This window comes from Pongo abelii, chromosome 18, assembly GCF_028885655.2.
Source record: "Pongo abelii isolate AG06213 chromosome 18, NHGRI_mPonAbe1-v2.0_pri, whole genome shotgun sequence".
NCBI classification, from domain to species: domain Eukaryota; kingdom Metazoa; phylum Chordata; class Mammalia; order Primates; family Hominidae; genus Pongo; species Pongo abelii.
This window is the reverse complement of record NC_072003.2, coordinates 35511474-35521261: the sequence shown is the minus strand read 5'-3', so window position 1 is coordinate 35521261 and position 9788 is coordinate 35511474.

Below are 9788 nucleotides of genomic sequence, written 5' to 3'. Positions count from 1 at the left end.
ACTGGGTAAATAATGAAATTAAGGCAGAGATAATTAAGTTCTTTGAAACCAATGAGAACAAAGACACAGCACACCAGAATCTCTGGGACACAGCTACAGCAGTGTTTAGAGGGAAATTTATAGCATTAAATGCCCACAAGAGAAAGCAGGAAAGAGCTAAAATCAACATGCTAACATCACAATTAAAAGAACTAGAGAAGCAAGAGCAACCAAATTCAAAAGCTAGCAGAAGACGAGAAATAACTAAGATCAGAGCAGAACTGAAGGAGATAGAGACACAAAAAACCCTTCAAAAAATCAATGAATCCAGAAGCTGGTTTTTTGGAAAACATTAACAAAATAGATAGACTACTAGCCAGAGTAATACAGAAGAAAAGAGAGAAGAATCAAATGGACACAATAAGAAATGATAAAAGGGATATCACGCTGATCCCACAAAAATGCAAACTACCATCAGAGAATACTACAAACACCTCTATGCAAATAAACTAGAAAATCTAGAAGAAATGGATAAATTCCTAGACACATACACCCTCCCAAGACTAAACCAGGAAGAAGTCAAATCCCTGACTAGATCAATAACAAGTTCTGAAATTGAGGCAGTAATTAATAGCTTACAACCAAAAAAAGCCCAGGACCAGATGGATTCACAGTCTAATTCTACCAGAGGTACAAAGAGGAGCTGGTACCATTCCTTCTGAAACTATTCCATACAATAGAAAAAGAGGGACTCCTTCCTAACTCATTTTATACCAAAACCTGGCAGAGATACAATAAAAAAAGAAAATTTCAGGCCAATATCCCTGATGAAAATCAATGTGAATATCCTCAATAAAATAATGGCAAACAGAATCCAGCAGCACATCAAAAAGTTTAGCCGCCACGATCAAGTTGGCTTCATCCCTAGGATGCAAGGCTGCTTCAACACACCAAATCAATAATTGTAATCCATCACATAAACAGAACCAATGATAAAAACCATATGATTTTCTCAATAGATGCAGAAAAGGTCTTCGATAGAATTCAACACCACTTCATGCCAAAAATTCTCGATAAACTAGATATTGATGAAACGTATCTCAAAATACTAAGAGCAATTTATGACAAACCCACAGCCAATATCATACTGAATGGGCAAAAGCTGGAAGCATTCCCTTTGAAAACTGGCACAAGACAAGGTTGCCCTCTCTCACCACTCCTATTCAACATAGTATTTGGAAGTTCTGGCCAGGACACTCAACCAAAAGGAAGAAATAAAGGTATTCAAATAGGAAGAGAGGAAGTAAAATTGTCTCTGTTTTCAGATGACATGACTGTATATTTAGAAAACCCCATCGTCTCAGCTCAAAATCTCCTTAAGCTGAGAAACAACTTCAGCAAAGTCTCAGGATACAAAATCAATGTGCAAAAAACACAAGCATTCCTATATACCAATAACAAACAAACAGAGAGCCAAATCATGAGTGAATTCCCATTCACAATTGCTACAAACAGAATAAAATACCCTGGAATACAACCTACAAGGGCTGTGAAGGATCTCTTCAAGGAGATCTACAAACCACTCTTTGAGGAAATAAGAGAGGACACAAGCAAATGGAAAAACATTCATTGCTCATGGATAGGAAGAATCAATATCATAAAAATGGCCATACTGCCCAAAGTAATTTACAGGTTCAATACTATCCCATCAAGCTACCATTTGCTTTCTTCACAGAATTAAAAAAAAAAACTACTTTACATTTCATATGGAACCAAAAAAGAGCTGCTATAGCCAAGACAATCCTAAGCAAAAGGAACAAAGCTGGAGGCATCACACTACCTGACTTCATACTATACTACAAGGCTACAGTAACCAAAACAGCATGGTACTTGTACCGAAACAGATATATAGACCTTTGGAACAGAACAGAGGCCTCAGAAATAATGCCACAAATCTACAAGCATCTGATTTTTGACAAACCTGACAACAACAGGCAGTCGGGAAAGGATTCCCTATTTAATAAATGGTGTTGTGAAAACTGGCTAGCCATGTGCAGAAAACTGAAACTGGACACCTTCCTTACACCTTATACCAAAATTAACTCAAGATGGATTAAAGACTTAAATGTAACTAAAACCATAAAAACCCTAGAAGAAAACCTAGGCAGTATCATTCAGAACATAGGCATGGGCAAAGAATTCATAACTAAAACACCAAAAGCAATTGCAACGAAGCCAAAATTGACAAATAGGATCTCATTAAACTAAAGAGCTTCTGCACAGCAAAAGAAACTATCATCAGAGTGAACAGGCAACCTACAGAATGGGAGAAATTTTTTGCAATCTATCCATCTGACAAAGGGCTAATGTCCAGAATCTACAAGGAACTTAAACAAATTTACAAGAAAAAAACTGCATCAAAAAGTGTGCTGGGGGGGAAGTGAACAGACACTACTCAAAAGAAGACATTTATGCAGCCAACAAACACATGAAAAAAAGCTCATCATCGCTGGTCATTACAGAAAATGCAAATCAAAGCACAATGAGGTACCATCTCATGCTAGTTAGAATGGCAATCATTAAAAAGCCAGGAAACAACAGATGCTGGAGAGGATGTGGAGTAATAGGAACACTTTTACACTGTTGGTGGGAGTGTAAATTAGTTCAACCATTGTGGAAGACAGTGTGGTGATTCCTCAAAGATCTAGAACAAGAAATAGCATTTCACCCAGAAATCCCATTATTGGGTATATAACCAAAGGATTATAAATCATTCTATCGTAAAGACACATGCACACATATATTTATTGCAGCACTTTTCACAATAGAAAAGACTTGGAACCAATCCAAATGCCCATCAATGATAGACTGGATAAAGAAAATGTGGCACATATATACCATGGAATACTATGCAGCCATAAAAAAGGATGAGTTCATGTCTTTTGTAGGGACACGGATGAAGCTGGAAACCATCATTCTCAGCAAACTAACACAGGAGCAGAAACTGAGCACTGCATGTTCTCACTCATAAGTGGGAGTTGAACAATGAGAGCACATGGACACAGGGAGGGGAACATCACATGCCGAGGCCTGTAGCATTAGGAGAAATACCTAATGTAGATGACGGGTTGATGGGTGCAGCAAACCACCGTGGCATGTGTATACCTATGTAACAAACCTGCATGTTCTGCACATGTATCCCAGAACTTAAAGTGTAATAAAGAAAAGAATAAAAAATTAAAAAACAATAATACAAATAAAATAAAATAAAGATACAAAGACAGAAAAATGCGTTCCAGCAATTCTAGGGTACAGCTGAGCATAAAAATCACTGCCTTCCATCATTGCTCCCACCTACCTCTTCCTTGTCTCCCATCCCGGTTATCGTATCTCACATTCCTGTTGAATTTGACCAGAATTGTTTCTTAAGTACAAACATTGTCTAAAGAGCCACTTTCTCTTTCCAGCAGCTCAGAGAACCCATTGCTTGGGTGCTGTCTCCTGAGATCCTAAATTGATGATTATGTTTTATTTGCTCTGAATTCAAGGTTTTGTGTACACTGTGGGCACACACAATGAAACTGCCTAAAGATCAGAATTAAATGCTCAGAAGTAACCCATGTAGACAGCTGGATGTTCTGATCCAGCAATATCCACTTGGAAAGGGTTTGCAGCATGGCGGCCCAGTTGGAGGGAAAATTCCATCCCCCAAATATTCAGAGGGCCTTTTATTTCTCCCAGTTACCTCTAACTCTCTCAGAACTTTTTCTACAAACAAAAGATACAGGAGTAAAAAAAGTCAAGATTTTTATTTCATGCTTCTGCCTTTACAGATATTTTTATACCCAGGAACAGTGGCAACTAATGTTTGAGGGCTTATTTTAAGATAGACACTGTTCTAAGATTCATGACAACACGATGGTCTAGTCAAAATAGTGTCCCATTTTACACATAAAGAAACTGAAGCTGGTTGTGGTGGCTCTTGCCTGTAATCCCAGCACTTTGGGAGGCTGAGGTGGGAGGATCACTTGAGGCCAGGAGTTCAAGACCAGCCTGGGCAACATAGTGAGACCCCAGGTGTGATGGTGTGCACTCATAGTCCCATCTACACGGGAGGCTGAGGCTGAAGGATCACTTCAGCCTAGCAGGCTGAGGCTGCAGTGAGCCATATTCACCCCATTGCACTCTAGCTTGGGCAACACAAGGAGACCTTGTCTCAAAAAAAAAGAAAAGAGATAAAAGAAACTGAGGCACACAGAGGCTATGTTGCCTGGAACAAATAGCTCTCCAGTGATAGTGTGCATTTGAATCCAAGCCACTTGACTCCAGACAGAGCAGACTCCTCTGCTCTTAGCCACTCTGATCTAGAGCCACTTACAGGAACAGTAGTAGGGACCGAATTGGCTTACAGCAGGGGTCCCCAGTCCCTGGGCCACAGACCAATACTAGTCCCTGGCCTGTTGGGAACTGGGCCTCATAGCAGGAGGTGAGCAGCAAGTGAGCAAGTGAAGCTTCATTTGTATTTGTAGCTGCTCCCCATCACTCACATTACCCCCTGTTAGATCCCCAGTGGCATTAGATTCTCATAGGAGCAGGAACCCTATAGTGAATTGCACATGCGAGGGATTTAGGTTGCACACTCCTTATGAGAATCTAATGCCTGATGACCTGTCACATTCTCTCATCACCCCCAGATGGGACTGTCTAGTTTCAGGAAAACAAGCTCAGGGCTCCAACTGATTCCACATTATGGTGAGTTGTATAATTATTTCATTATATATTGCAATGTAATAATAATAGAAATGAAGTGCACAATAAATGTAACGCACTTGAATCATCCTGAAACCATCCCCCTCATGCCCTGTGTGTGGTTTCTTCCATGAAACCGGTCCCTGATGCCAAAAATGTTGGGGACCACTAGTCTACAGTAAAAATATTGAATGAGCATATAGTCACCGGATGTTCTTAAATGTTGGAAAAGGAAGTGCAATGCAACACGGTGCACATGCGGGTGCTGGATGGATGAATGTGTAAATGTCATGGAGGGCGCTGAAGATGATGGATGCTTTCTTGCAAGAAGGAATACCGCTAACGTCCAAAGGGGCCGAACTTGAGCCACTACCTCCCAGGGAGGGAAGCTCTTTATGCATCTCAAAGAGGCTATCTGGAGGACTTAGGCAATAAGTATAGCTGAGGAAGAGTTGGCTGATATGGAAATAGAACCCCCTCCCCGAAATGCTGCCATATTAACACCTACTATTTGGCCTCATGGTTGTCACCTTGCTGTGCCAGCCTGAAGGGTAAAGCGACCTCAATGTCCTCTCTTGCCAGCCCCTGCTGCTTTCCTCTAGGGGATTTATGGGGTGCAGAGTGCATGACCAGGAATGCCATCTTCAAGATGGCAATGGCGTAGGTGATAGTGTGCCTCCTCTACGGGCCTGCCATCATCAGCTGGGACTATTTAGCCAAAAGAAGCATCCTGCCCTGAGGGGAAGAATGGTGCAACTGGTGTTTCCTGATGACAGCCTCCAGCATTGAATCCTTCACCCTCTCATCAGTGTAATTTATTTCAACTTGAGCATCTATGTAAGATTCAGAAGCCCACCTCCCTGAGGAATGACAACATTGCCCCAAGCCGAGACTGCGCAGAGATGAACTTCAGGGAGAAAAAAGAAACACGTCATATTTTTTTCTTTCTTTCTTTCTTTTTTTTTTTTTTTGAGACAGAATCTCGCTCTGTCGCCCAGGTTGGAGTGCAGTGGCACAATCTCGGCTCACTGCAAGCTCCACCTCCTGGGTTCATGCCATTCTCCTGCCTCAGCCTCCCGAGTAGCTGGGACTACAGGCACCAGCCACCGCGCCTGGCTAATTTTTTTTTTTTTTTTTTGTATTTTTAGTAGAGACAGGGTTTCACTGTGGTCTCGATCTCCTGACCTCGTGATCCACCCTCTTCGGTCTCCCAAAGTGCTGGGATTATGGGTGTGAGCCACTGCACCCGACCACATTTTTTCTTAAATCAGGAAAGAGGAGCAGGAGGAGAAGAGACCAGAGCCCCTCTCCCCAGCACCGGGGCTTTCCTTGGATGTCCTGAGACTCAAGATTTCTCACCTCTGCAGATGGACCTCAGAATCCCACGCAGCAGAATGGCTACAGGGCAGCAAGAACGCCTGCAATGGCAGCAGGTAGCCAGGCCTCCCCAGCACAGCATCTCCCGGAACAAGCAAGAGTCCACGTCACTGGACATCATGGTGTGTGCATTTGTCCTGTGCTGGGCTCCCTACACTGCTCGTGATCATCCAAGCTGCCTGCCACGGGTCACACGTCCAGCACTTTCTCTATGAAACATGCTTCTGGCTGCACTGGCTGAATTCGGCTATCAGCCCTCTTCCGTACCCATTCTGCCATGAGTTTCAGAAAAGCATTCCATCAAACCGCTGTGTCCTGGAAAGGCCAAGGAAGATCCACCCACCCCCATATGTACATGTGACAGAAACTACTCTTGTACTGTTAACGGTGGAGGCTGTCCAGGTTCTTGGCGTCTTGAACAAAGAATTGGACAAAACGCACAAACAAAGCAAGGAAGGAATGAAGCAATTTATTGAAAATGAAAGTACACTCCACAGTGTGGGAGCGGGCCTGAGCATAAGGGCTCAAAGACCCTGTTACAGAGTTTTTGTGAGTTTCAATACCCTCTACCTGGGGTATGCCCGATGTAAATGAAGAAGATGAAGTAAAGTTACAAAGTCATTTATGGAGGACCGCCCATGGACGCCATAGCTGAAGTGTGAATTTGCCTTATGTTCCCTGCCTCCAAACCCTATTTTCCTGCCTCAGTACCAGATCACCTGAACCCTCGTAAAGGAAAATTTAAAAAATCTCAGGACCCTCAAACTCCCTATGCCAAAGGGAAAGTTAAGCCTCAGGCTGAGTTGTGCAACACCCTCTTCCAAATGAACAGCTGTTACCAGCATTAGGCATCAGCCAGATCCCCAGGGAAAGGTCAAAGACCTCAGGCATCTCCAGATGCTCCCACAGATCATTCTTAAGTAAATTTGTAACCGCCCAATGGGTTCACCTTGCCCACTGTCTAGACAGAGCTGATTTATCAAGACCGAGGAATTGCAGTGCAGAAAGAGTAATTCACACAGAGCTGGCTCTGTGGGAGACCAGAGTTTCATTTTGTTTTGTTTCGTTTTGTTTCTTTCAAGACAGAGTTTCACTCTTGTTGCCCAGGCTGGAGTGCAGTGGCACGATCTCAGCTCACTGAAACCTCCGCCTTCTGGGTTCAAGCAATTCTGCCTCAGCCTCCTGAGTAGCTGGGATTACAGGAGCCCGCCACCATGCCCAGCTAATTTTTTGTATTTTTAGTAGAGACGGATTTCACTATGTTGGCCAGGCTGGTCTCAAACTCCTCACCTCAGGCAATCCACATGCCTTGGCCTCCCAAGGTGCTGGGATTATAGGCATGAGCCACCGCTCCCAGCCTGGAATTTTATTATTACTCAAATCAGTCTCCCCGAGCATTTGGGGATCAGAGTTTTTAAAGATAATTTGGCAGGTAGAAGCTTGGAAAGTGGGGAGTGCTGATTGGTCAGGTTGGAGATGGAATCACAGGGGGTCAAAGTGAGGTTTTCTCGCAGTCTTCTGTTCCTGGGTGGGATGGCAGAACTGGGTGAGCCAGATTATGGGTCTGGGTGGTGCCAGCTGATCCATCGAGTGCAGGGTCTGCAAAATATCTCAAGCACTGATCTTAGGTTTTACAATAGTGATGTTATCCCCAGGAGCAATTTGGGGAGGTTCAGACTCTTGGAGTCAGAAGCTGCATGACCCCTAAGCTGCAATTTCTAATCTTGTAGCTAATTTGTTAGTCCTGCAAAAGCAGACTGGTCCCCGGGCAACAAGAGGGTCTTTTCGGGAAAGGGCTGTTATCAGTTTTGTTTCAGAGTCAAACCATGAACCGAATTCCTTCCCAAAGTTAGTTTGGCCTATGCCCAGGAATGAACAAGGACAGATTATAGGTTAGAAGCAAGATGGAGTCAGTTAGTTCTGATCTCTTTCACTGTCATAATTTCCTCAGTTATAATTTTTGTGAAGGTGGTTTCAAATTTTTTCCTGGCCTCCCATAAACAAGGATGTGTCCATTGTAACTTCAGGTCTGTAATGCAAGCCTAGCTCCTAAAACTAAAGTCCGTTGGATTGCACACTGATTGATTATGTCCATTACGAGTGTATCTCCCCAGATGCAGAACAAAGATGAGATCAGCCATTCCTCCACCTACCCAGAGACATCTGTGTCATTGATTCTTCCTTTACTTCTCTTTTTCCTTCAAACACTCATCTTATCTATGTAAAATATAGAATTACTGGACATTAGAGTCTCCCAGGACTGTAATCATTCGCTTTATTGCCTACCTGCCCCTCTTCCTACATGCCTTCCCCAACCTCCCTTTAAGGAAATGTATAAATAATGAAACCTCCTGAAAACATCTCTGGAAAAACAGACACAGATACACCTGTGGCTCACGGTTTTCCCAGACACGCCTCAAAGCTGGCTGAATAACGCTCAGTTGATTGAGCCCCTGGCCTCGGTCACTCATTTCAGCTGTCACCCACTATAGTCCATGGAGAAAAGAGTCACAAACACTTCCCTAGGCCCTGCCACCAACTTCACTTTAGTCTTTGCCACAAGGAAACGTGGAACCCATATAAGAAACGAGTTCCTACAAGCTCCTTTGAAATGTGGTATATGGAATTGACCTCCAGGGCTTTGTACTCAGAGTGGTCAACAGCATGGAGTTTATCCGGGGGCTTATTAGAAATGCGGGCTCTCTGACCTCACTCCAGACTTGAATTCCAGAATCTGCATTTTAACAAGATTCCCAGGTGATTTGTATGTTTAATAAAGTTTAAAAAGCAGTGGGACTGAGCAGAGTGGCTCACACCTGTAATCCCAGCACTTCAGGAGCCCAAGGTGGGTAGATTGTTTGAGGCCAGTTTGAGACCAGCCTGGGCAATATAGCAACCCCCCCACCCCACACCCCTAAAAAGTAAAAGAAAAAGAAGCATTTATCCCAGGGATCCGTAGGAAGATAAAATTGCTGAGAAAGATCATTTTGTACTACCCCATCTCCTGTGGAGACATCCTATTGAAGGCTTAAAATCACTGCAGCTCAAGTTTATGTTATTTTACCAAATTTCCACACAATATCCTAATCAATCCATTTTATTCCTTGATAAGGCTCGCTGTTTAAATATAATTCAACCCTTTTGTTTGTACTGTTTTGGGGTTTTTGTTGTTGTTGTTGTTGTTGTTGAGACAGTCTTGCTCTGTTGCCCAGGCTGGAAAGCAGTGGGGTGATCTTAGCTCACTGCAACCTCCACCTCCTAGGCTCAAGCAATTCTCGTGCCTCAGCCTCCGGAGTAGCTGGATTACAGGCATGTTCACCACACTCAGCTAATGTTTTGTATTTTTAGTAGAGACGGGGTTTCACCGTGTTGACCAGGCTGGTCTCGAACTCCTGTTTTAAAGTTGATCCACCTGCCTTGGCCTCCCAAAGTGCTCAGATTACAGATGTGAGCCACCACGCCTGGCCTTTTTGTACTTTTAATGGAAAAAAAACAAACTGTAAAATATTTTTTAAAGGTTTATTCTGAGCCAATATGAGTGACCATGGCCTGGGAAACACAGTCTCAAGAGGCCCTGAGAAAGTGCGCCTGGGGCAGTTGAGTTACAATTTTTCATGTTTTTTGTTTTGAGACAGGGTCTCACTCTGTATCTCAGGCTGGAGTGCAGTGACGTGACCACTGCT